Source organism: Giraffa tippelskirchi, chromosome 1, assembly GCF_054371585.1.
Source record: "Giraffa tippelskirchi isolate mGirTip1 chromosome 1, T2T-mGirTip1v1.2.pri, whole genome shotgun sequence".
NCBI lineage: Eukaryota > Metazoa > Chordata > Mammalia > Artiodactyla > Giraffidae > Giraffa > Giraffa tippelskirchi.
The window spans coordinates 173,562,680-173,589,262 of NC_137275.1; the positions used below are offsets into that span (position 1 = coordinate 173,562,680).

The following is a 26,583-nucleotide window of genomic DNA, read 5'->3' on the forward strand; positions in this document are numbered from 1 at the left end:
TATACATTTGCTTAAGATAACTTCAACCAGGATTTTGTTTGTCCTCCTAATAAGAGATTCAGTTTCACAACTGAATTCTTATCATTGAATATCATTTTTAAGTAATTTAGCACATATTATAGCTCAGTAGGTACCTTATGGTAACAAAATAAAACACATTGGCCAGTTCTTTTTATGATGATTGAGGCCATTTGGCCATATTCATTGTGCAGGTGCCATATTTATGTGATTGCAACTGGAGGTTTGGGCCTGAGTGGGTAGTTAACTGAGCCTTCTAAGAAATGATAAATATTAGCTCTTGACCTGATACACAAACGTATAGCAAATAATTTATTCATTGATATTTTTTCTTAAAAAAAAAAGTGATTTATTGACGACACCAGGCATCTCTATTTTAAACCCTATAAAACTCTATTTAATTGTTATTTCCAGATAAAATGCTTTAAGATAGCATAATCTTATGGGATTGCGTTTCCATTAGAAAGAAAAAAAATATTGCCTTTGTTGCTTTTTTACCATAAACGTTTTCAAAAGGTGTTTGGAAATAGAAAGGAGTTGTATTCTAAGGGAGCCCATGAGACCTACCACATAATGATGAAACTGGTATCAGCTGGGAGGGAGCTGGAACTCAATGACAAGTCCTAAAGCTAAAGTTCAGAAGAGTTAAGAGGTAACTAGAAATGTCACAAATGGGGAAAACAGAGCAACATCATCAAATCACAAAGTCATGGGCTAACTCACTGAAGACATATGGGGATGGGTTAATCAGAGAACATGGAAGAATAGAAAGTCAAATGGAGCCACTGGAAGAGTGAGCTTCACCACTCCCTTACATCTGTGTGTCATGCTTCATTGGGTACTTCTTGAGTTTCAATCTTCCAAAACCAATTTGAAGACCTTATTGTGTATTATAAAGCTTGTTGCTAAGGGAAGCATCACAAATAAGTTTAAGATATTTAAAGATTGAGAAGTAGTTTGGGATCAGTTCTCTCCTTCTCTCACCAAAAAACAACTAAGTTTATAAACTGTATCATTCATACAAAGCCCAGCCATCTCATGACCCCTTGTGGGCATAATTTCATGTTAAGACAGCGTTAGTCTGGCATCCAAAATAATTGGGAAAAAAAGTAAATTTTTATTGCCGCCATTCATAAAAAATGCCTAAGAGGGAATGTATCCAGAGAAACGTTAGAAATACTCTCTTTCCTATCCTGTCAATATTTTCCACATGTGGCAGCTTCTGCAAAGTCCCTGCTCCTCTCCGTAAGTAGTCCAACTCTCAGGAACTTGCTCTCCATCTAGGTGATGTAGCCTCTCTTGTCTCCTCCCTGATCTGTCTCTGGTGTAGCCTCTTTAATACATGGCTCATTTTAACTTCTCTGATTTCTCTCAAGTCCCCTGTTCCTCCTTTACCAAGATTCTTTAGAGCAAAATGATGCCTAACAACTTGCATAGCAAGTAAAATTTCTTTTCCTGTCTTCTAAGATGGTTTGTTGAGGTTGGGGAGAGGTTGTAACTTCTTTATTTTTTCCTGTCTCACCAATGACACAAAGAGTCTTTCCTTTTAAAGTAACAGTTTGTTAAGTAGCAAGGGTGTAAAGAAAAACTAAGGCTTTACTTTTGATTTACAGAATGCAGGCAAAGCTTTCATTTGAAAGACAGCAAAGCCCCAAATCCTTGACCATGTACATATAACAAGGACATTTTGAATCCAACTTCACAAATTCAAGCTGAAGAAACAGTCAAGTCAAGCTGAGGGATAAACCAGGGTTAGACTTTGTGGTAACTCAGAGAAGATCTCAATGTGTATATTTCTTTTAGGAACTTGCTTTTTTACAGTAACAATTCTTTATCTTTCACGATAAATATTTTTATTTGAAATAACAATTATCAAGTGAGCAGAATTACTCTTTTATCTCAGTGGTACCTGTGCTTAAAAGAAGACTGTTTGGACCACAAACTCCTAAATATGTCCAACTACTGGCAGAACATTTTAATATCAGGTAAAGAAAGAATTACAGTCACTTGAGTGATGAGCCATCCCAAAATCAGATAAAATATGTTCAAGTGTATGAGAAGAATATTTGAAAATTGACAAACTTTCACTGGGATCATTTCTTTTGCATCACTAGCAGTGATCTCTTTGTTGTTTATCGCACTCATCACCACACCATTCTTTAAATTGTGTCACTTTGCATCATTGCCCATGGTGCCTCACATGTTTTCTGTTTACAAGGCATTTATGTCTAAAGTAGACAGGCAGAATGGAATCAGGGGTCATGATAAGTGAAGGCAAGAGTTTCCTATAGAAGAAAAATATAAAAAAAGAAAAATGGACAGGGAAGGCACATAATGAGAAGCATTGTTATTAATTGGTGGTCATTAATAACATTGATTATTAATTGATAATTATATTAATGTAATTTAGTGTTAATAATTAATCATGTCAGTTGACAGTTATTAACAATTAGTGATTGGTGCTGTTAATTGGTGATTTTTTATTTATTTTGGCTTTATCAGGTCTTCATTGCACCATGTGGGATCTTTCATCGTGACACTAGGACTCCAGTTGTGGCAGATGCACTTAGTTGCTCTGCAGCATGTGGGATCTTAGTTCTCCAACCAGAGACTAAACCTGCATCCCCTGCATTGCAAGGAAGATGCCTAACTGCTGGGGGAAGTCCCTGATTGGTGCTTAATCAACAAACCCAAGAGAAGACATGAAAAATATAGGCAAAAATTAGCTAAGGTCTGTGGCCAAGAGAAATTAGATTGTGCAAACAGTGGAAGGGGCAAATTTAAGGCATGAGCAGATGATCAACATTTAAGTCAGGAGCACAGGAAGTAGTGAAATTACAGTACTATATCTATCAATATCTTTTATCGGTATATTTGTTTTTCCTAGTCCGATACCTAGAGTAAAATGGGTCCTCAGTCGCTGCTACTTCATTTTTCCTTCCTCTTCTTTATTCTGGATTTCTTTCTATGCCTATAGATGTATGTGCATCAGCTGAAAGCAGACATGGTTCAAACTACAAATTCCAAAAAATTAATGATAATTCTGTTGGTGCTATGTAACAGGTTAGATTAGCCTCATGTACTCTGTCCAGTGAAATTTTCATCTTTCAAACATGGATAACGGCTGTGTGCTGCTGCTGCTGCTAAGTCGCTATACACAACACAGTGTGCGACTTTTAAAATAGAGAGATAATCTCCCTCCCCTCTTCCAACAGATATGGTGACTGGGACACATGAGGCTACCCCCCACATCCACTGATAAAAGGAAGGAGATTGATGGGAAATAAGATGGATAAACTAGTGTGGCCAAGGTAGATTGTACCTGACCACATTCCAGAAGCCTACCTTCTGGTACTACAGCTATTTCCACCAACAGATATTTTGGAGGTATCATCTGCTGCTGCTGCTGCTGCTACTAAGTCACTTCAGTTGTATCCGACTCTGTGCGACCCCATAGACGGCAGCCCACCAGCCTCCACCGTCCCTGGGATTCTCCAGGCAAGAATACTGGAGTGGGTTGACATTTCCTTCTCTAGTGCATGAAAGGGAAAAGTGGAAGTGAAGTTGCTCAGTCATGTCCGACTCTTAGCGACCCCATGGACTGTAGCCTACCAGACTCCTCTGTCCATGGGATTTTCCAGGCAAGAGTACTGGAGTGGGGTGCCATTGCCTTCTCCGGAGGTATCATCTAACTTGGCTATAATCATCTCTTTCTGTTTAATTCTCTATTGCAAATTACCCTAAACTTAGCTGTTTAAAGCAGCAGACATTTATTGTGATGTAGTTTCAGTGCAGCAGAAATTTGGAAAAGGCTTATCTAAATATTCTGGCTCAGGGACCTTCTTGAGGTTGCAGATAAGCTGTCAGCTGGGGCCTAAAACATCTGAAGGTAAGTACCTAGGAGATTTGCTTCCAATATGGTCACACACCTGGCTGTTGGCAAGAGGACTCATTTCCCCTCTAGCTATTGGAAGGAAGGTTCAGTTCATTGCTATCTGGACCTCTTCTTAGAACTGGGCTTGAGCACACTCTCAAAATGTCAGCTGGTTTTCCCCCAGAAAAACTGATGCAGAGAGAGTGCGCAAGGTAGAGGATGCATTAAGAAGTCCTGTATCATTACTTCTGACATATTCTGTTAGAAGCATATCGCTAAGTCAACCCTCACTTCAGATGAAAACAATCAGGTTCCACAATAAATGTCAAAAGTTTTATAGATATATTTTAAACCATCAAACATACAAGGAAGCAAGAGTCTTCCTACCCTAAAGTAATTCCTGATTCTGTGCCTTGTATATATGGTCGAAGATTTCATCAAAGATAGAATTTTAATACAGAGTAGAAGATAATATGGTAACTACAAGGATTTTGTATATGGTAAGGCTGACATCACAATCAGTAGGGGAAAAAAAGCATTATTTTTAATTACGTTTTAAATATGTTGGATACATTATGTGTACCATTTATTGCACTTTTATTTTCTTAATACTTTTCTGGAGCAAACAGTCACCTTTTTCTCAAAAAACTATTGTATAGCTTGTATTTTTTCTGTAATAAGTATGAAGAAGCTTATACTTGCCTTTTTACAGTAGTTTTCACAGCAACAGCAATTGACCTATGTTTGGCATTCTGGGTAATGACCATGTTCCAGAGATTGCAATTTTAGTTCAAAGGAAGATGGAGTAGAAAAGGCAAAAGGTGAAACAGGTATTTTACACTTTTTAAGAGCTCCAGAAGATGTAGATTATACAGAAAGGGAAAGCAAAGAAAACCCAGGAAGGTCTAGAAAGACAGTCACACAGAGGAGGTCTCTGGCAACACGGGAACACCAACCACCAGAGACAATAGAGAATTGTCCAAAGCTATTGGCAGCACTGACGAGAGAAATTAATAAAGATAGAAGGACAGAGATAAAATTTGCATTTGGAATCTAAATTAAGTGTGTGAATGAAAGAAACAGACATTCAAATTCAAACATTTCTCAGGATAAGAGAGTAGAAGTCATCAATTCTCTGAAAACATCATGGAAAAGGTGGGGTTTCAGTATCTTCTCAATTAGAAAATATACTGAAGGTCTTATTAGAAAGAACAGGTTGGAGTCAAGCATGGATGGATATCAAAATTGTCCCACATGACTCGGGGCTGTCTGCAATATTACTGTAAATGAAATGAACTTGGAACGTTGAGCCCTAGAGATGAGTTAGATTTGAAAGAACCACTTCCAAGTTCTCAGGCTTACTAAAATACTGAGACTGGTTTTTCTACAAAGAGGTTGCAGTGCCATTATATCCTTCAAAAACTTTAGCAATACTGTATTTGTTGGAACTCCTAATCTGTTCATAGAATCCTGTAAGGTAAAGGCAATTCATCCTGTATGTACAGTTAAGTCATTAAAGAAACAGAGAATCAGGCCAATTACTATTTTTTCCTCCAATCTCAGATATTATGTATTCATCATAAGATGCACTATTATTTTATGTAGTAACAATGCTGGCAACTAAATTTTATTGTTATCTTCTTTTCTCTTTAAGAGACAGAAATTTTGTCACCATGTTATTCTTGGTGACTGAAAGAGAATTGATGATTCCAAATTTTGAAAAGTAATCCGTTGCTCTCTCCAGTATTTTCTTCCAAGACACTTATATCCATTTTGCAAGCTTTGACACCAACACTCCTTTACTCAATGAAATCCCATGATGCCAGAAGCTAAGCATGTTCTGCTCAAAGTCAGCAAATTGTTTCTGATAATTTAATGCCTTATGAATAGTCCTACATAGCGTATGAAGCAATCACACATGTTCCTTGTTGTTTGGAAACTTCTTGTATCTATTCCTAAGGATTTGGCAGTTTCTCCTGTGTTTAGTTGCTTTGCTTAATGCATGATATGCAATCCTTTCTTTGTGTGTAAAAGCTTCATCTACTGCTCAGAGGCATCTTTCTTGCTTAGGTCACATAAAGCACGTAAGTGTTTCTCTTCCTGAACAATATGAAATATAAATCCCCTTTCCAATAACAAATATGTCTTCTGTTTGGTCTTCACATCTAAATTTGCAATAACTTAATGCAATGCACAGAGTATAATCTTGAGCACATCTTAAACTGTATAAACTCAACATATGTGTGTGCTCAGGGATTCAGTCATATCTGACTCTCTGTGAACCTATGGGCTACAGCCTGCAAAACTCCTCTGACCATGGAATTTTCCAGGCAAGAATACTGGAGTGTGTTGCCATTCCTTCTCCAGAGGATATTCCCAACCAAGGGATCAAACGTGCGTCTCCTACATCTCCTTCATTGACAGGTGGATTCTTTACCACTGAGCCACCTGGGAAGCCCCATATGTAATATCAGCAATTAAAAATGTAATTGAAGTGACAACAATACAAATAGCCATGACCAAGTTAGTGCATGTACATATAACTATTTCATGACAGCTCTTTGCCAACACTGACTGCAGGACAGATCACAATTCCAGAGGTGAAATTCAAAATGAGTACATCTTCTAACTAAAGAAAGAAAACTTTTCATGAAAGAATGTGAAATTTTTCATGTTGGACAATTTTGTGATGTTATCTACTTTGGGAGCAGTATTCTTGAGGATGAGGGAGGAAAAGTTATTCAACTTGCTTTAATAATGGATTACATTATAATATCATGACTATTAAAAATTCAGTAAATAAGAAGAGTCAATAAAACAGCATGGACAGCCTCCAAAAAGACCTTGGCCTGTGTTCAAATTATGTACATGGTAAACATGGGATCAAGAGGGAAAAATAATAGACACATCGATATAAAATAATTTTTAATAGGTAATATTTTTGAATGTTTGAAGTATTTATGTGGTAATTCTGAATTATTTAGGATACTTTTCTATGTCTTCCAAGATTCTTAAAATAAGTATTCATTATTTTTATAATGAGGAAGTGGCAAAAAGGGGAGCACCTTGATCACATAATAAGAAGGCAAAAGCAACACATTCTTATCAGGTAATATAGCTCAGCTGGTAAAGAATCCACCCACAATGCAGAAGACCCAGGTTGGAGTCCTGGGTCAAGAAGATCCCCTGGAGAAGGGATAAGCTATGCACTCCAGTATTCTTGGGCTTTTCTAGAGGCTCAGATGGTAAAGAATCCACCTGCAATGCAGGAAACCTGGGTTTGATTTCTGGATTGGAATATCCTCTGGAGAAGGGAAAGGCAACCCACTCCAGTATTCTTGCCTGGATAATTCCATAGGCAAAGGAGTCTGGCAGGCTATAGTCCATGGGGTGGTGAAGAGACAGACACAGTGAGTGACTTTCACTTTTCTATGTCTTCCAAGATTCCCGCAATAAGTATTCATTATTTTTATAATGAGAAAGTGGGAAAAAGGGAATCACCTTGGTCACATAAGAAGGCAAAAGCCATGCACTCTTATCAGATAATGCAATAGATAAAAGGCACATAACACAGATATTATAATAATTGTGATTTACAAGATTTACAAATGTTTCCTACACTTGAAAGAATGAAAATATTTTTACTCTTGTTTGGATTGTGAAGTGTTAAAAGACAGTATTTGGTAAGAACAGAATTAATTTAAATTTAATTTAAATATATAATTTGATGAGTTTACATAATTGATATGTACTTTTGGACTTTAAGGGCTTCCCTAGTGGCTCAGATGGTGAAGAATCCTCCTGCAATGCAGGAGACCCAGGTTCCATCCATGGGTCAGGAAAATCCCCTGGAGAATGGAATGGCTACCCACTCCAATATTCTTGCCTGGAGAACTCCAAGGACAGAGGAGTACAGGGGTCAAAAAGATTTGGACACAACCAAGCGACTAACAGTTTGACTTTCATTTTGAACTTTAATAACATTAGTTCATACTCTAAGGTCTTGAAATGACAATTAGCAGCTTATCATATGCTAATCAAAGACTCTCTCATTAACTAAGGTTTACAGAAGCACTGAAACAGAAAAAAAGAAAATATATTGTCCATCAGAGGAGTTTAGGTATTTGCTTTCAATTCACACAGACAGTCTGATACATAGTTGTAGACAATTTTAAAATAAACCCAATTTTTCTGGTACCAGAATTGGGAAGACACCAACTGGGGTACACAGAACTGGAATTCTCATCACCAAATACAGACAAGTTTTCTCTAAGATGGATTAGAAAATAAACTTGTCATCTTAAGGGGATGGCTTTTCCACCCCGTTCCTCCAAGGTACTTCAACTCTGATTACCATCTCTGGAATGAAAGAAAGATTCAGCCTACCTAGTCATTAAATTGGAAGATATTTTGAACAACCTGCCACATTCGTCAGCTTGCTGGGAGAGACAAAATTTCTCTCACTTTTTACTAGATCCCTGACACACAGAGAGAATTCAAAACATTTCCCCAGAGGCTGAGGTTGAACACTTAGGTGGGTTTTTGCTCTACTACCTGACTCTGAAAAACAGTATTTTTTTCTAAGTGGGTGGAAAGCTGAACAAGCAATTCGTCTTACTTTGATTGATGGATTTATCAATAGTCATAGCGGTTTTGTAAGTTTTCTCTCCCAATTGTGTTATTAAATGACAAATACTGGGGAGAAAAAAAAAATCACTTTTAGCAAATATAAAAACTTTAAAACTGTTTCAAAGTACAGGAAAATTGAGTGGTTATTTACCTATGCTTCATGCTGCAAGATTTAATACACTTCTTTTATCCAAGCTACACAATGTTAAGTGATATCTGTCTGGTTTAATGTGTTTAAGTGTCTAAAGAGTCCTCCAAATATATCTCATTTGAAATCGCTATCTGGGTGGCAGGAACAATGGCATCAATTACAGAAATGGTACCGACAACAAAAACATTCAATTCACCAACAAAGGTCAGCAGTAAATCTCTTTAAAATATGTATAGCTCATAAAAGTAATGTGTTTGCAACTGTGATTGAAACAGATGTTCATAAAATCAGCATTTAAACATGCAACACTGTAAAATAAATGAAAATGAGATTAATTGAGCAAGTTAATTCTAAAGCTGAATGGGGGAGAAAATTAACAGTAAGGCATACTTCTCAAAGAAGAGTTGCATGGCAATCAAAGAGAAAAATATTATAGTAAGTTAACAAACTGGAGAGCCAATGAAAGGTTTTGTGTAAGGAGTAATTTGAATATAGCACAGACATTTGCTTTATACTGTTTACTATAGCAAATTACCTTGTATTCTCTGATTTTATCAATATATAAAGCATTACAAGATAGAGATGTTTGGCCAGTTTCTTTCCTTCATCAGTTGGTGGTGCATTTCATCTCAACTAACTGAATTCCAGTTTAGCTAAGACACTCACAAAAAAGAAAACAGATACTGGAACTGTTGACGATGATTATTTTCAAATGCCAAGTTTGCGAGGGGGGGTGGGGCAGGGGTTGGAGTGGTGCAAAGGTAGCAGTAGAACCAAACCTAGAATTCTCTAGAACATCTAGGGAATATTTAAGAATTTCTCTCCCAAGCAGGTGTGAGCAATTATCCAAGCTTCATAAACATGTGTCTATAGTCCAGCTTTCTCTGTTTGCATTTTCTTTCTACAAATCAAGGGATGCTGCAGAAGGGTCATTTCTGGGGTAGAAAGGCTGAGCATGCTACTTTACATATCCACACACAAAGCAAGACCCTGGACCTGCAGACATTTCCCATTATGCTTCTGGGTGTGAAGTAAATCTTGAAGGACTTCTTAAGTGTGTTCTCACCATTGGTAAGCAGCAGATGGAATTTGGGTGGCCTGGCTGTGTCTGGGCCTCCTGCTGTTGGCTACAATCTTTCTTGTAGACACTGATGAAGGGCATGAGGTCAACACTGGCTTTAAATCTTCATAAAATAAAGACAAATGTGACTGAAGTTTGGTTTGGCCTGCTCAAGTAACAGACAGGAAGCCAGAAATGTTTTGTACAACATTTTTTTGTACAAACTTTCTGTCCTCAGAAAGCAGACAAAGAATTCAACACTGGACTGGGACAAAAGGACTTGGCCCCAAAGGGAAGTTTCTAAAAATTATTCTCTATGAAAGATTGATTTATACTCAAATAATCCCTTCAGTGCTCACTGTAAGAATGGCTTCTTCAAAGACGGCAAAGCTAGCTCCTGCCATGACAGTCGTTTAAGCTGGGGTCTTTCTTTATGACTTTCAACATAATTCACCATATAGCTCGACTTCACCAAAGAGACTGGCATAGATATAATTCTTCATACAATTAAGCTGCTCCTCCTTAAACAAAAGCCAGGTCTAAGGCATCCAGTAATTAACTATGTTGGACTTCCTCCTGAGTTCTGTGTTTTACTGACTTGTTTCTTCATGTATATTTTGACCATAAATTTGATCTCATTGAAACTGAACAAAAATACCAAACTGATCATACTTCACTGTAACAATTTAAGTTGATATAACTAGTTGGTGTCAGTTAACAGTTTGTATTGACCTACTACTAGTATGTTTTAGTTGCTCACTTATATCTGATTCTTTGCAATCCCATGGACTTCCTGCCAGGCTCCTCAGTCCATGGAATTTTCCAGGCAAGAATAATGGAGTGAGTAGACATTCCCTTATAGCACTATGATAAATAATGATGGGGTGGCTTGCTGGAAAGAAAGGAAACAAAAAGGAAGAAAGATTACTGCAATAATCTTACCTTCAAGAAGTGTACCATATAACTGGAAGAAAATAAACAAGAAATTATCTGAAAATTGTTTCCTTTTAAACAAAATATGTACTTTTTAACACTAGAAAACATTTTTTCTGGCTTTAAAGGCAACACAGGTTCATTATAGCTGTATTATCCACAAGTTAGAACACTCAAAAAAACAAAGGAGAAAATGTTTAATTATCCTTAATACCACTACTCAGGGAAAGTTTCTATTAATATTTTTAAATAAGCTTTTTATTTTAAAATAGTTTTAGACTACAGAAAAAAATGTGAAGATGATACAGAGTTCTCAAATATCCTACACTCAGTTTCCCTTATTAACATCTTACATTAGTATAGCATATTTTTATAATTAATGAACTAATATTCATACATTATTATCAAATAAGGTCCATAATTTATTCAGATTTTTATTTTCATTTTTGCCTACTATTTCCTACAGTAGAGCCTTAAACATATTAATTCTAACAAATATAAATTCCCTATGTGATAATCCTAACACCCATATCGTAACTAGAGAAGGCAATGGCACCCCACTCCAGTACTCTTGCCTGGAAAATCCCCTGGACGGAGGTGCCTGGTGGGCTGCAGTCCATGGGGTCGCGAAGAGTTGGACACGACTGAGCGACTTAACTTTCACTTTTCACTTTCATACATTGGAGAAGGAAATGGCAACCCACTCCAGTGTTCTTGCCTGGAGAATCCCAGGGATGGCGGAGCCTGGTGGGCTGCCATCTATGGGGTCGCACAGAGTCGGGCACGACTGAAGCGACTTAGCAGCAGCAGCAGCAGCAGATCGTAACTAAGTTTGGTTCTGATGCTTCTGTGTGTATGTGTGTTCAGTGGCTCAGTCATGTCTGACTCTCTGTAGCCCTATGGACTGTAGCCCATCAGGCTCCTCTGCCCATGGAATATTCCAGACGAGAATACTGGAATGGGTTGCCATTTCCTACTCCAGAGGATGTTCCCAACCCAGGGCTTGAACCCACATCTCCTGGGTTCTTCTCTTGGAGACTCTTGAGTTTCCTACAGGCAGATTCTTTACCATTAGTGCCACCTGGAAAGCTCAGCTTTGCTTTGCCTATTTAGACTGTTTTTTCTTACTATTTGGTAAACTTTGAAATATTTTCTTGAAAGCCAGACATTCTGTATCGAGTAATAGGAACTCAGGTAAATTTATGCTTTTAGATTGTAGCCTGTAGATGCTAAAGTCTTTAAATTCTTCCTGTATCCTGTTTTTGCCTCCCCTCTTAACTTTGGGCTTCCCTAAATATTCCTCCTCGGAGAGCGTGTGTCTTGCAACTCTTTCAGCTGTAATCCACTGTTATTAGTTTGGAACCCAGTTGGTGTCCTGATAAGGTGGGAGGGAAGGGAAGTGTTGTATAATCTTATGACTGAATCTCAGTTTTTTAGTGAACCTCTTTGTCTGGTCCATGACCTTCCCAAATGTTTCTGCGGTGGGATGGCTTTCTTTCTTTCTTTCTTTCTTTTTTTTTTTTGTTAGCCTACCTTAGGTGGATTGGAGTCTAGAAGGTACAGAGTGGGAAGACATCTCTTCTCCCAGCTAGGATAAAGCTCTGAGAAAGTCCTTTCTCGGGAATGTAGGCCTGTCTTACAGAGAACCCTGTGAGTGTATTTCACAATGATTATTTATAAAAAAAACACACAAATTTGACTCACCTCTGATGTTTCTTTGACATAAATTTCTAGAGGTAGAATTTCTAAATCAAAGAATAATCCTAAATTTTTTATTAGGGTTGCTGAAATGCCTTTCGTGAGAATTGCACCAGTTAATCCTCTCAGTCTCAGGGGATTGTAATAGTGCCCTTTCTAACTTCAATATATGTACCATATCATATATATATGCCCATATTCTTGGGAGTGAGGAATCTAAAACTATCTTTTGTTTTTCTTCAGTTGTTCCTTATTTAAAAAAATAACATTGGCAAGAGTGGCTGCTAATATTTTGATGTCATAAATATTGTGCTCATGCATCCCTGGTTAAATTCGCCAGGTAGAGACAGGTGGAGTCACTGACGAGGAAAGAGACTTCTACAAGTCATATAAGCCTCTTCTCTTTGGATAAATATAGGCAGCATCTTGTCTGTCTTTAGGATTCAGCAGGGTGTGGAAATTGGAAATGTTCTCGCTTTTGAAAAAGGCTTTAGAAGTTTTCTTTGGGCTGAGGCAGCCCCATCTTACTTGCCTTTCTCATCCTTCTCCCCAATTCCTCCAGATTTCACCTTTTATATCTCAGAGGAATGGTTCCTTTCCCCCAGGAAACTTGGATTTGTACGTCCTTGAACTTGTCTGCATGCTACATTTTATCATTATGCTGCTTTTAAGCTTGTGCAGTTCTGAAGGAGTGTAAAATGTCCCACCTAGAGTTAGCAGACATGGCCCACAAAATGGTGATGGCTTTATTTGAATATTGCTTTGATTGAATCTTCTCAAGTATTAAAATTTTCTAGGCTCTGTATATCAGAGGCTTTTTATTTTAGCAAAGTCCTGGGCAAGAAAGATTTGATTTCTGTTTCCAATGGAAGGGTTTGGAATTAGAGCCAGATAATGATTTGACGGGACTTCCCTGGTGGATCAGCGGTAAAGAACCCACCTGCCAACACAGGAGACACAGGTTCGATCCCAGGGTCAGGAGGATCCCTTGAAGAAGGAAATGGAAAACCACTGAAGTATTCTTGCCTGGGAAATCCCATGGACAGAGGAGCCTGGAGGGCTTACAAATCCATAGGTTCTCAAAAGATTTGGACACGACTTAGTGACTAAACAGCAAAGCCATATCTTCTTTACCCATTCATCTGTTGATGATTATTTAGGTTGCTTCCCGGTCTCAGATATTGTAAATAGTGTTGCATTGAACACTGGGGTGCATGTATGTTTTGAATTATGGGTTTCTCTGGATATATTCCCAAGAGTGGAATGGCACTGTTTTTAGTTTTTTAAGGAACCTTCAGACTGTTCTCCATGAATAAAAGCTTTTCATATACCCTGTGACATCAGGTTGCAAAAGTTTTTTCTATAGTTTGCGTATTGTTTCTTAATTGCATTTATGATATATTTTAGATATACAGAAGTTTTATATTTTATGAAGTCAGAATTATTTTCTGCCTTTCTCTTGTGCTTAGAGACATCTATACACTAACTAGTGTCAGATTATCGCTACTGTTTTTTCTAATTGTGTAATAGCTCTATTTCTGTTTAATTTTTAATATGTTTGGAACTTATTTTGGTGTAATATGTGATGTAGGGATATAATTTTTCCCAAATTCTCAAACAATTTCTTAAACATTGGTTTTAAATATACTTCCTTTCTACCTTAATTTGAAATGGTACCATTTAAATACACTCGATTCATATATATAAGTTTTGTTTTATTATATATATTTAGTTCTGTGGATTTAGCTATTTGTTCTTGCACAGTACCTACTTCTTTAATTAACTATGTAGTGTTTTTTTAACAGCTGCAATCCTATTTCTAAATTTGCCTTGATGTTCTTACCTGTTTATTTTTCTATATTAACTTTAAAATAACTTGGACAGTTTTCCAGCTCCCAAGAAAGTAATGGGATTACAATCCATTTAATGGGATTACATTCTTAAAATAAACTGGAGACAGTTAGGGTTTTATGAAATATTGAACATTTCTATCCAGGAACATGAAATATTCCTTTTATTAGACTCATCTTTAATGTGCATCAGAAAAGTTTCTTTGGTTGTCTTCATCGATGGTTCCACATAGTTCTTTTTGAATTTCTTGCTAAGTGGTTTAAATTGGGCTGGCTAAAAAGTTCATTCAGGTTTTTCCATAAGACATTACAGAAAAACTGCAATGAACTTTTTGTTGTTGTTGTTGTTGTTCAGTCACTAAGTCATGTCCAACTCTTTTGTGACCTCATAGACTGTAGCCCGCCAGACAACTCCGTTCATAGGATTTCCTAGGCAAGAATGCTGGAATGGGTTGCCATTTCCTTCTCCAGCAGATCTTCCTGACCCAGGTATCAAACCCATGTCTCCTGCATAGGCAGGCAAATTCTTTGGCCAACCCAATATTTTCATTGCTTTGAAAGCCTAGCATGTAATTTTTATAGGTTCCATAGTCATTTCAAAACTATGTATTCTTCCATTACAAAGTAGAAGATTCATTTCAGTTCAGTTCAGTTGCTCAATCGTGTCCGACTCTTTGCGACCCCATAGACTGCAGCATACTAGGCTTCCCTGTCCATCACCAACCCTAGAGTTTACTCAAACTCATATCCATTGAGTCAGTGATGCCATCCAACCATCTCATCCTCTGTCGTCCCCTTCTCCTCCTGCCTTCAATCCTTCCCAGCATCAGGGTCTTTTCAAATGAGTCAGCTCTTTGCATCAAGTGGCCAAAGTATTGGAGTTTCAGCTTCAACATCAGTCCTTCCAATGAATACTCAGGACTGATCTCCTTTAGGAAGGACTGGTTAGATATCCTTGCAGTCCAAGGGGCTCTCAAGAGTCTTCTCCAACAACACAGTAAAAGATGAAATATTTATTTATTAAGTCAACCTTTTGAGTTATATTTCTCAAATTCTCTGTAGCTTAGCTATCTTTTACCTATATGATATGGTTCAAGAATAACTTTGTAACAATTTCAGGCCTAATATTTACTCATGTGTGTCTCCTAGTTGCTCTAAAAAAACAGATACTGAGTCAGAATAGGTCTTAGTCAGAGATCTAGACCCTGACTGCACATTAGAACCACCTGTGTGGCTTTTTAAAAATATAAATGTCTGTTCACCCATCCCACAATGATTTAAAAAGAACTTCTGCAATTGAGGGCCTGGGCTTTAGTATTTTTTAAAAGTTCCCCCAAGTGATTCTAATGGAACCAGAGTTGAAAATCAACATCTTAAATAATTATCATACTCATGTAAAATTTACTAAATAATTCAATAGCCCATCTGTCACATTAAGAAGTCAGTAAAATGATATCTGAACACTCAAGAAATTAACATATTAAGTCACCAGCAAAGTAGCCTGTGTATCTGAAAGAAAGACACTGATCATTGGAGATCTGAGTTCTAATCCTCAGTCTCTAACAGGCTCTACAATTAACTTGAGTAGCTAGATTGTTATTCTCTGTGCCTTATTTTTCTCACTTGATTAAAAGTCAGATGAACTAATTTTCTCTAAAAGAAACTTTAAGCTCACCCATTACAAATGTTTCTAAAAGAACCAGTCAAAAAACAAACAAATTAGATGCATCAAATGTATAATGTAAATTTATAAGTAAAAATAAATATATTGGGAAAGAATACACAAAACTTCTTTACGTATTCAGTACATGATTTTGAAAGAATGTTTAGACACAACTGCTATGAACTAATCATACCTCCTTCAACAAGCTACTTAACTTCTCTGAATTTCCAACTGTAAAATAGGAAAAATAACAGAAACTTTCTTGCGTGGTTTCTTGCAGTAACAATCTTCTGTTCTCATCTGGCCTTCCTGTTTCAAATTCTTCTGCTATACTGTTAACTCAATTATTTTTCTAGAACTCAACCTAACAACCATTCTACTTAAAACACAGATCAGATTATTCATTCATGTATTCATTCATGCACATGTACACACACACACAGATCAGATCCCTTCCATCCAACTCCTCCAGAACAAACTTGGTAGCTAATCCAGCAGTCAGGACCATACACCAACTGGCTCTTCCACACCTTCCCTGGTTATTTTATCTCCACTCTTTGCCAGTGTTTTATGGGCAGTAGACTCTGTCCCTTCAGTACCAAGCAGCATTTTCATGTCTCCTTGTTAATCTCTTTTGGGAATTCCTTTCCTCTGTTTTTTTTTTTTTTTAATCCCTAACAAAGTCCCACTGCTTGAGCTTATTTTTTGTTTTTAAATATTTACTCATTTATTTATTTGGCTGTGCCAGGTCCCAGCCAAGGCGTGTGTGATCTTTCATTGAAGCATGTGGGGTCCTTAGTTGCAGCACATGGGATCTCCAGACATGGCAATCAAACTCCTAGTTGAGCATGTAGGATCTAGTTCCCTGACCAGGGATCAAACCCAGGCCCCCTACACTGGGAGCAGGGAGTCTTAGCCACTGAGTCATTAAGGAAGTCCCTGCTTGAGCTTGTTGATTACTTAATGTCCCTAAAGCATGTCTGGTAGAAATAAGAGTAGAAAAATCAGAATGTGTTTGGGATGTCTTGGAAGACATCAAAATTTGCCAGTTGTGCCTAGATAAATGATGAGCTCTAATGAGACTTTGAGAAAATCACCAAGCCTAAAGCCCTCCTGGTTGATATGATCACTATCCAATAGGCTTGGCATTTACTGTCACAGCCAAAGACAGCTAGGATTAAGAGAAAAGTAGATGATAGGAAGAACGAGGCAGAGAAGAGGAAACACTGTCTCTATTAAAATGGGAGGACTGGAGGCTAGGTATTGAATTGCTGTGTGATCATCTACAAATCAATCAGTAATTCTTGGTCTTTTCCATCTGTGAAATCAAAGGAGCTGAAATAGAAAATATACGAGATCCAAGTTTTAACATTTGATCACTCCCTTTACAAAGAGCCAAAAATTATAACATGTAATTTACATTTATGTTGTTCAACTTTAACCTACTCTGTGTGTGTGTTTAACCCTGGAATCAAAGGGAAAATACGATGCTTCACACTTTAGACACTGAAAAAATCTCTCCACTGATCTAAATGGAACAGGTGCCATTTGAATATCTAAATAATGATAAAGCAATTGTCCTCTCACAGTGAAGAGAGAACCACAGTAAATAGGTATTCCAGATGTTATGCTATCCTGAATCACTTTTCGTCTCTTCTCTATTGCCCAGGAGGACTGAGGTTTGAATTATAATTAGATTCTTTATTGTACCGGTATACAGGTGTTTCTTGGTTTACATAGTGTTTGTGTTGCTTTTAAAATGTTGTTTGAAAATTACATGTCTGTAAATTAAATCATTTGGAATAAACTTGAAGCTCTCACTCTTCAAATAAACCTGTGATTAATTGCTTTATGGAGTAAAAAAACTTTTGGTAAGATAAATAGATAGATACACATCAATGTCTGAACACTGAGCTTTTTAAAATTTAGAATATTTAGAAATGTATATATAAATACAAATGATATAAATAAAATTGCATATAAATATAATTTTTCATGAAAGGCAAAGCAGTTCGAGTGCAAATAGTTATCTATACTATTTCTTTCCAGTGTGGAAGGCATGACCCACTATGGCTAGTCTAAATTGCAGGGTGTCGTAAGTGTAACAGACACAAAAATTTTAGAAGATTTAATGCCAAAAAAGATAAAATATCTCATTAACAATTTTTATACTGATCATATCTTGAAATGATATTTTTAATATTGTGGGTTAATGCAATATACTATTAAAATTAATTTTATCTATTTCTTTTTTAATGTGGCTACTAGATAAGTTTAAATTATATATATGGCTCATATTGCATTTCTATGGACAAAGCTGATTTAAAAGTCTTAAATGTGGAGTCTTACTTGGCATAATGCATGTATGAGACCTCTATACTTGTATATTTATCACAAGTACAATAAAATGGAAATTAGAGATTCTGAGTGATGTATTTTCTTATTTTAGTAGAACTTGTTTTTCCTTTTTCAAAGTAAACAGCTAATTTGGAATGGATTTCTATGATGACATTTCTCCAAAAGTCTTCTATGTGAATAGGATAAAAAATACATATATTGTCAGTGATGTTGAAAGCCTTTTTTCATTAAAAGACTTTCTAGGCGCTCTCCACATGAGCTTTATATAGCCTGCTTAGAAGAGAAAGTGCTTGAGGTAGCAGAATGTACAAAAACAAACAAATAAAATGCAAATATGGGAAGTACAGAAGTGACTGCAGTTGTCAGGCAACACTTGGCTGTTTCTAAGTCAAAAATACACACTCTGTGTATTTAATTAGTGATTGAACACCTAGAAGTCAGAGTCTTAATCTGGCTTAAAGATTGACTTTCATTAAAAAAAAAAAGAAAACTTGACAAGTTTGTTTTGAGCCTTTTGCTTAAAGAAAGTCAGGCAGATATTATTGTTTCTTTGTGTAAAACTTTTGAAGTGGGACATGTAATAATATTCTAAAATTTTTAAATCCCTGAGAGACTTTTTTTTCCCACAAGATTTTGGATCTGCAACTAATTAAAAATGAGACTCACCTACGGAGAGTCAAGTTCACAATAAAACTGTCCCAATGGCTAAGACCTTTCACATTTTGGAAGACATAACTTTGTTTTTCTCTTTCCCTGTTGTTTCCTTTAATGACTGGTAATAAAACAGAAGGAAATACATTTTAGCCCTAAGACACATCTGGAAATGATATTTCAAATAATCCTCCCCTAGGTCCTCCAGAATGGAGTTTAAGCACCCCAGTGACCCACTTCCCTTACCTCTGGAAATTCTGTAGATGAAATCAGAAGAATATTGACATTGCAATTTCCCTGGGGCTTGGGAAAAATAAATATGCATTTCTCTCTTTTAAAGCTCAGCAGTAGGACTTCCCTGGTGGTACAGTGGATAGGAATCTGCCTGCCGATGCAGGGGACATGTGTTCCAACCCCCGGTCTGGGAAGATTCCACAGGCGAAGGGACAACTCAGCCTTTGCACCACAACTACTGAGCCTGAGTGCTGCAACGACTGAAACCCTTACAACTAGGGCCTGTGCTCCATAGCAAGAGAAGCCAAAGCAATAAGAAGCCCATGCACTGCAATGAAGAGTAGCCCCCACTTGCTATAACTAGAGAAAGCCTGTGTGCAGCAATGAAAACACAAGGCAACCAAAAACACAAAAAACAAAAAACACCTCAGCAATAGTTATACCCTTGTTCATGCCAAAAGGTAGAAGAAACAGAAGTGTCCATCAGTAAACATCTATGGATGAATGGATAAACAAGGTGTGGTATATACATATAATGAGATATTATTCAGTCTTAAAAACAAAGGAAATCCTACAGTTGTGCCAACATGGATGAATTTTGAGAACATTACATGAAGGGAAATTAGCCAGTCACAAAAAAGACAAATAAGGTATGATTCTGCTTATATAAGTTGTCAGTTCAGTTCAGTCGCTCAGTTGTGTCTGACTCTCTGCAACCCCATGAATCGCAGCACGCCAGGCCTCCCTGTCCATCACCAACTCCCAGAGTTTACCCAAACCCATGTCCATCGAGTCGGTGATGCCATCCAGCCATCTCATTCTCTGTCATCCCCTTCTCCTCCTGCCCCCAATCCTTCCCAGCATTAGGGTCTTTTCCAATGAGTCAACTCTTCACATGAGGTGGCCAAAGTATTGGAGTTTCAGCTTCAACATCAGTCCTTCCAATGAACACCCAGGATTGATCTCCTTTAGAATGGACTGGTTGGATCTCCTTGCAGTCCAAGGGACTCTCAAGAATCTTTTCCAACACCACAGTTCAAAAGCATCAATTCTGCTGTGCTCAGCTTTCTTCACCGTCCAACTCTCACATCCATACATGACCACTGGAAAAACCATAGCTTTGACTAGACGGACCTTTGTTGGCAAAGTAATGTCTCTGCTTTTAAATATGCTATCTAGGTTGGCCATAACTTTCCTTCCAAGGAGTAAGAGTCTTTTAATTTCATGGCTGCAATAAGTTGTCAAGAGTAGTCAGATTCATAGACACAGAAAGAAGAAGGGAGAATTATTGTTTAATGGGTATAAGGTTTCAGTTTGCATGATAAAAAAAGTTCTGGAGATAGGTTATACAATGTGCATATACTGAACATTATTAAACTGTACAGTTAGAAATAATTAAGGTGGTACATCTTATGTTTAAATTTATGTTTATTTATTTACATTATAGTTTAAAATGATTTTTAAAACTTAACAGTAATGTCTTCTTTGATTCAACTATTTGGTTGAGTCAATGATGTTTATGCTCCTCAAAAGCCGTCAGAGATCCACTTTGGCAAGGAAGTTCATTGAGTATTCAGTGTTGGAACCCAAAGGCCTCAGAGACAGCTAACTCCACCCCACCCCCCTTCGTTATACATGCAGGGAAAGTGTCAGTCATGTCTGACTCTTTAAGACCTTCTGGACTGTGGCCCACCAGGCTCTTCCATTTCCAAGGGATTTCCCAGGCTAAGAATACTGGAGTGGGTTGCCATTTCCTTCTCCAGGGGATCTTTACAACCCCAGGATGGAACCTGGATCTCCTGCATTACAGGCAGACTCTTTACCATCTGAGCCACCAGGTGTCTGGTATATTTATACATGCAAGGAAGAGAAGTAAAATAGCTTTGACCTAAGAACACAAAGTTAATTGGAAGTTCAGCTAGAACAAAAATTAAGTCTTTCACATCACAATGCTCCATTTCCTTACACATATGTGAACCAGCAAACTTTCCTGAAAAACATGTTATTATGAATTTTTTAAAAAATGAAAAGCCTACTTAGGTTTTAATCACTGCCAGCATCTTGTTTTCATCAATTGCTTGCTTGCCCCTAAGTTCTTTAGCAAATGTGAACAAAATAAAATATAGAAATGGTGAGGTATCATCAACATAACACTTCCCTGCATGTCTAAACTTCAGCACTGCAGTTTTCATGGTTTTGATCTTTGACACTAATGCCAATTGCTGCTGAGTCACATGTTTAGAGAGCATCAAAAATGTAAGTTGCCCTGTCGTGAGGCCCATATGATGAGCATATTTAGAAGGTCAAAATTTTAGACCTGTGATTAACTACAATTATTTGAACTAAATACATACCAAAAGATATTGAGACAAAATATAAAGAAAAAGATAAAGAGAAGGAGCATACATGAGTAGAGCTTCACCTTCTTTATTTAGAAACTTTAGATTATGCATTCATATGCCAAAGTGTCTAATATCTCCTTACTACATTCCTCATCTAGTCCTTCAGAAAGCCATGCCACCTACAAACACTTTTTAAAAAATTAAAGATTTTTTAAAAATTGTTTTTTTTTCCCTTGTTGAAGACAAAAACAATTCCCAAAGTTCACAGCCAGTGCTGTCCATAACACCCACATTCTTTCTCTAATCCAGACAAGTTGTGATTTCTAAAAACATTTTTAACCTGGCTTTTGCTTTTAATTTGGTTGGTTTCTTAAGCACAATATCTTGATAATAGTGTTATTATTTTTGCTCACAGGTATTTTCACTACAACTCTTTAGAAGCATAGCTCTGCATCTCTTAACCGAAGTGACCCGATCGTGCTGCAACCAACTGAAAGGATATTTTTAGTTTTTAAGGGAACATAGCAATACTTGGTCACAGAAAATTTGGACACCATGAAAACTACTAGCTCTAGGGAGCTGATAGTTTCAACAGTAGATCACACTAAATTTCTTTGATCATATCACATCTCTGTGTAGCTGAGTATCAAGCAGTTGCTGTGTTATAAAATAAGCACTGTGTAAATATGTGGACCAAGATATGAAGGTGACAGAGTCCAGTTTGAGTCCAAGTTTGAGAAGCAGCCCAGTGAACAACAGATACACTCAACCTATTAGTAAGTAACTTTGGTTACCTAAGAATAAAATAAAAAATAGTATGCTATCTTGTATATTACTTTTTTTCAGATGGTTACTAAGTTGTTAGGACATAAATGTATATTGAGTTGCTTGGACCTAAGTACTTAATAAACAACTGTTGAGTTTCAGGGGGTTTTTTGGCCCAGTGACACCATGAAAAACAATTACTGAGACTCTAGGGTCACTGTGAACTGACAATGTTGGGGAACTTCTGCTTTAGAAGGTCCTAGAGTTGATCTTGTGCTGATTTGAAGTGGTTTGAGTCCCCACAAAGAACTACTTTGAAAAGCCTGTTTGTTCTGTACTAGATTATTGATGCCCCAGCACACCTTCTTATGATGACAAGGAGGAATCCTATTACCAAAAATGTTGGATAACAGCAGAGAGTGAGAGGCTACTCAGAAATACCACTGCTAAGCGACTGAGTGTGGCTTCCAACTGAAAATTTAAATAGAGTCTTTGCTTAAATGATGGTCCTAAAGCATATTGAAGAGTCAGCCATCAGCAGCTCTGCTTCTTGGAATCACATACTTAAAAACACATTTTATTTTAAAGTAAACAAAGTGCAGGAGCCCTAAACAAATTTCCTGTTAGCCTTGACATTTCTGACCCTGCCAAAATGCAACAGCTAAAGAACATCAGTGGGGCACCTGCAACTATCATCTCTTACTGAGATGTATTTCCAGTTAGCTGCCTCTAGGTAAGAACTTTCATTACCTTGCACATTTTCCTGGAGATCTGGTTTTGAGGATTCCAAGTGTGATTACAAGGTCGTGTAGAAATTGATGGAAAGAAGTCATGTATGGATTTTCACTTGTCACTATCAAAGATAAAATAGTTGATTTTGGACTTTCTACTATTAGATTATTAAGACTTTTCTTGATTTTAAGAGAGGGTCAAATGCTTAAAATGCCCATAAGTTGTTTTAAAAGTCCTGTTACAATCACAGTTCTGTAGCCTTTGGTTGCAGTAAATCGGCTGCCAGCAGTGATCTTTTTTCACCACGTTCAGGTTTTGCCTTTCTTTCCGCTTACATCTTTTACCAGAAGCCACCTCAACTATATTTGGAAAAAAGTGGAGAAATACATTCCAGTAAAAAATTATGGTGATGCTTATTTGGATTTCCTTGAAGCAAATTTGTCAACAGCATTGATTTTTCATCATTCAACATGTTTCTCTGTGTTCAGCAAGAGCAGCTAATCCTGCCAAATGGGGCAACTTTTAGAAACTTGTCTTAATTATCTTCATCCATAATTTCCCAATGACCAGCAGACATAAAGGAATGTATCCTAGATGCTTTTTTGTCTATACCTAGTCTTCATTCATTTCACCCTGAGAGATTTTCCTTGTTAAAAGCCATGTGGCTGGGACAGATGGCCTTCATGTATTATCTCCATCTTTATCAGGATTGAGGACATTTCTATTGGGGTGACTTGACCGTAGCAGAATCTCCAGGAGTACTATCCTACAGCCATTTGGCATTGATTTTTCAGCAACAATCCCTGAGGTTTCATGAGTTTCTCAGTCTCTGGCCACTGCAACTGCTTAAGTGAGTGACCAGAACTTTCTGTGCTTATTAATGTAAGGCAGAGATAATCTTGAAAAAGATGCTGTCTCCTTAATAGTCAAAAGCCAGTAAGATTCAACTGAGACTTTGTTTTATGTTTATAGAATAACATCCAAAAGCAAAGGACCTGAGTATAGTCTTCACCCTTGAACTTAGTAGCAAAACAAGTCTGACTGAACCACAGATATCCATGGCCTTAGTTTTCTTGTGTGTCAAATGGGAATGGTTGTATCACCCAAGTCACAAAACCATTAGGAAACTAAATTTGAAAGTATGAGTCATTATATTTACCAAGGGGGAAACCAGTATTTTGAACTCAACCAGGTTGGACAATCTACTGGATTTTGGCATTTGTATTGTGTTTTTCTCTATTTGTGTGTTAAGTGTAACTAGTATAATTGATATTCAAGAGAATTATTGTAGTAGAAAAGTGCCTCTGTTGAAGAGAGTCTTGTTTTACCACTTAATAAAACGAAGTACCCATTTCCTTAAAAAAAAGGAAAAAAAAGGCACCTGTTTAGCACTTCTAACAGCTAACATAAAACTAGTATTTAGATTATTTAAAAAACTTCATCCTTTTTACAAAGCTTTTAGTAATGACAATGTTATAACTCCATAGTCTTGTCTCCTCTTAACTCTTGAAATTTTGACTTTTGGAAAATCCTGATTTCAATTTCAATTTTTAATTTTATCTTTTTCTTTCAAAAGCTGAGGGCTTTTTCCCCCCATCTTTTTAGTTTTTTCCTTGGTTTTTCTTAACTTGGTTTCATGGGTAAAATATTCTGAAATTTTCTCACTTAAAGGAAATTAGAGAACAAACGCAAAGAGAGAGAGGTATTCTGAGTGCTCAGATGTCACATTCCATTGGCCTTCATATTACACATCAACCTTGGGTTTCCCTTGGCTCCAATGGTAAAGAATCTACCTGCAATGCAGGAGACCCAGGTTTGATCCCTGGGTAGAGGAATTTCATGGACAGAAGGACCTGGCAGGCTACAGTCCATGGGATCACAAAGAGCCAGACACAACTGAGTGACTAACACTTTCACATTTTCTCACTATACATCAGCCAGGAACAGCACAGTTGCTTAAATAATTACAGTAGAAAATGTACAATGCTTTTTCTTTTAAGTTGACTTAAGATTGACTCAGTCTGAAGCTTGCTTTGGATGCTATAGCTGACCATTCTGTTCCTGTCAGGGTCTTGCAAAAAGGGGTTTTGCCAGCTTGTCAATTAATGCAGATCACTCTTTACATTTTCTCCCCTTATTGCTGCTACTTGCCTGGCAGATGCAAAGATATTGCTAAGCACTGATTTTTCCTACAGTTGCACGAGGTGGTGGTGCTTCTGAACTCTTGACATCAGCTTGGGGCCACCTTACTTTTTAATCTACTTTTGAGAAATGGTTCCTCCTTTATCCCCAATCTGTTGTAGTTGTTTTATGTGGCTTTTTAATCATACAGATTTTCATGATAACACCTCTATTGACCATCCAGCAATTATTTAAGATAACTATCTAACTGGAGATACTGCTCAGGTAACCAACTCATTCCAGTTTGCTTGGTACTGTCTTGGTTTTAGCACTGAAAGACCAGCATCTCAAGAGACTCCTTAGTCTTAGGGAAACCAAAATAGTTGGTCTTCCTACCAGTACTGAACAGTGGGATGAATTTGGCCTAATGTAGATTTTCTTAACTTTCTCTGCTTTCATTTCAACACCGAGCTATTTTTTATCATTCCAAGCTCTATATACAAACAAGTTCAACTTGTTTAATAGTGATTTAGAGTCAGATAAATCTTTGCAAGTCTGTCCTTCATTTATAAAACACTCTCCTTTTCCTAATTCCCAATATCATTTTTTATCTGTTTTCACCTGTAAGCTTTGAAGGATGCTATAGCTGATTCTATCATGGTCTTGCAAGCAAACTGGGACAAGTTGGTTACCTGAGCAGTATCTCAAGTCATGTAGGCATCTTAAATAATTGCTTAGTGTTTGGTTGGTAGAAGCGTTATCATGCAAGTCCACATGATTGAAAAGCAATCAAGGGCATTTACAAAAATATGAGCACTTGAACTCTGTTTTTATGTAGTAATTGGTTGGTTTTAACCTAAGTGGTTAGTTCAGTTATAGAAAAAAATAAAAAATAATGTAATTTAAAATATGAACTCTGGATTCATCTCATAGTAGAACTGTGGGTGACTTTATTTGCTTCTTTTCTAAATCACACTATTGCATGTATTACCTTTCCCAACAAAATCTTTTAAAAATAACTTTTAAAATAGGTTTTTAAATAATTTCAGTTAAACAAAATTTATAATGTTCACCAAAATCTCACCCTAAGACCTTACCATTTCTAGTCAGGGCTGTCTGCGGGAACACACATGGAAAATTACCTAGATCTTCTGTCTGCAAAGACATCATGCCAGAAAAAGAATACATTGATCAGGGTCCAAGAAATTGACACTTGTGAACCAGGTCAATCATGTAATAAGCTGACAAGGTTGGCTGATGAATTAGTGGAATTCTAGAACAAGTTGCCAGAGGCAAAATGGAATTTGGAAGGGGATAGGGGACGTTTGGAAAATAAGTCTTAGAATAGTTTTTTAATTGAACCAGGGAAACTTTCATCCATTCATCTACTCATTCATTCACTTGAAAATATTTATTGAATATCTTCTATGTGCCAGTGTTTACATTAATGAATCAAAGGTATTAAAAAACCATTACCCCTATAGAACTTATATCCTTTAGTGAC

At 37.0% G+C, this 26,583-nt stretch overlaps 1 long non-coding RNA gene across 5 annotated transcripts in view; it reads left to right on the top strand.

Moving 5' to 3' along the window:
* The window catches only part of LOC145512531 (uncharacterized), a 1,082,988-nt gene extending 1,060,704 nt beyond the window's left edge, over nt 1-22,284 (top strand). For all 5 annotated transcript variants that reach the window (XR_014058616.1, XR_014058634.1, XR_014058638.1 and 2 more), the window contains one exon: nt 21,877-22,284. This is a non-coding gene — a long non-coding RNA (uncharacterized LOC145512531). The remainder of the gene's footprint in view (nt 1-21,876) is intronic.
* Nucleotides 22,285-26,583: the final 4,299 nt, after the last annotated feature.